Genomic DNA, 2,004 nt, shown 5'->3' with positions numbered 1-2,004 from the left:
ATTTTGTTATGGTCTTCAAAGAGGTAACTCGTGAAAATAGAGTCCTACGGACGAGAATTTCGTCCGTCTTGCTCTATCTTGTACCGTTTGGGTGCTAGGGGGCATTTCTTGCCAAAATTGAGGTGTAAATGTCCAAATGGTCAATTTAATCGTTAATGCCGAAAAATTGTATATTCACTCGTACTATCCCGTCTCGGGTGTCGGCGCCGTAGGCCTAGCTATACGTGCGCCAGTCGCGTCGCAGCGTAACAGTATTCCGTAAGATAGCCTGTTACTCAAGACGTGGTCTGGCGTACATATAGCTAGTTTTAAAGGAAGAAATGTTTGTTCTTAACTGAAAATCTGCAGTTTATTGGCTAGTACTCCCTACCTCTACCCCCTTAATTTCTGAACCTATTTTTTGCGCTTGATAACAGACATTGTTGCAGGCTACTGGCGCCCTTTGCCCAGCGTCCTGTCGAAGAGATTTCCTAGACGCGTTCCTGCATGTTTTGCACAACAAAATGCATATGGGTTTAGTGTGGGTAGAAATCACCCGAATAACAAAGATGCTAATCAGATCCTTTTAAAGGTGCAAATGGTGTATTGCCCCTTTACTAAAAGTACCAGAAGTCCCTAAGGTTTACCAATTAGCGAGGAAAACCTTTCCTATTGGCTAAATATGTGCTCAGAAACGTTCCCCCGTTCACCGACATTGCTACTATCCGTTTAGACTAATGTACACAATTGGGATTTATTTGCGATTCCATATGAATACTTACTTTTACAAAGTGCCGGACACACCCATGAATCTTGCATCTTGGAAATGCATTCCGCCATCCATTCCTCTCGGCCTGCTCCCAGTCAGTTATCACATTTCTTGCATCTAGTCCCATTCCCCTGAACTTTCGGAAGACAGCCTCGTACACCTCTGTACTTTTTGCCCTCATTATAGCAGTCCCTATTGGAAATGTTAAGAAATTAATATTACAAAAAATAGAGCTTCTAATTTCTGTCAGAGTAAAATCTAACTGACGTACGACTTTCTTCGTTATTTATCATGATCAGCAAGTAATAAATTGGCTCGTTAAAGATGTAAATTGATTTGTGATATGTACTTACAGCGTCATATGCCAATATTGCGATAATCATCAGATATAGCGCCCCGACCAAACGTCGGGTGACCCGAAATGTAGGGTCAGAGGCTATCACATCCGTTTGATGGACCATTTGCAGCTGCCTTTTTGTACAGGAAATGAGGGATTCCTCCCTATCTTCCCCAACCATGACTTGGTAGAGCATCTCCTCCCCGTCGATGGTTCGTCCTGCAAGTAGGGTAGTTAAAGCAAATGTGAATTCTAAATAACTGATATTATATAGCGAAAGAGGTACGTTTACCGAGATAGGAGTAGTCCGGTTCACGGAACATGCTGTCCGCCTCACGAAAGGTCTGAGGGCTAGCAGAAATCTTCTTCTTCCTCAAATCTCACCCCATCCTGAATATGCTTCAGTTTTAGCAAGGACGCCACCTCTAGGTTTGTATTTTTGAGCCTGATAAAATTTTTTGAAGATGCTAGAAAATTGTTAAAGAAAATGTCTGTTGCAAGGACTCCACGGTCTTGACGGCCTTCAAGTGGGCTGAGACGCTGAGACGCTGAGAGATAGAGCAAAACGGACGAAATTTTCGCCCACAGGGCTCTACTTTGACGAGTTACCCCTTAGGAGCTCATAAAAAAAATATTTTTTTCTGACTTTTTTGACCTACCCCCTTTTCTTTGATACCCCCTTTTGGCCCCTTAGGGTTGGTTGCCGTAGGCGTTTCGTTTTCTAGGAGTGAAGCTTAAGATACCCTGAAAATTTGAAGTCTCTAACACATCTCCTTCTAGTGGAACAGACAGACAGACAGACACACAGACACACAGACACACGGAAAAAAATGGTCGGTTGTGGCAACCAAAAGTCGATCGCTACGACCATTTCTCTCGGTAGATACCAGGACTATCGACTTTCTGATTGTGACAACCA

The 2,004-nt window shown here is 43.2% G+C and overlaps 1 long non-coding RNA gene across 1 annotated transcript in view; it reads right to left on the bottom strand.

Moving 5' to 3' along the window:
- The window catches only part of LOC127750135 (uncharacterized), an 11,573-nt gene extending 9,575 nt beyond the window's left edge, over positions 1–1,998 (bottom strand). Inside the window, exons 1-3 of the long non-coding RNA XR_008011529.1 lie at positions 1,378–1,998; positions 1,102–1,304; positions 762–940 (exon numbers count right to left, since the gene is read on the bottom strand). This is a non-coding gene — a long non-coding RNA (uncharacterized LOC127750135). The remainder of the gene's footprint in view (positions 1–761; positions 941–1,101; positions 1,305–1,377) is intronic.
- Positions 1,999–2,004: the final 6 nt, after the last annotated feature.

The sequence above is a fragment of the Frankliniella occidentalis genome, unplaced genomic scaffold, assembly GCF_000697945.3.
Source record: "Frankliniella occidentalis isolate FOCC.00 unplaced genomic scaffold, Focc_3.1 Scaffold139, whole genome shotgun sequence".
NCBI lineage: Eukaryota > Metazoa > Arthropoda > Insecta > Thysanoptera > Thripidae > Frankliniella > Frankliniella occidentalis.
Note: the sequence above shows the minus strand (reverse complement) of the source record. Positions and strands in the feature narration are given on the sequence as shown.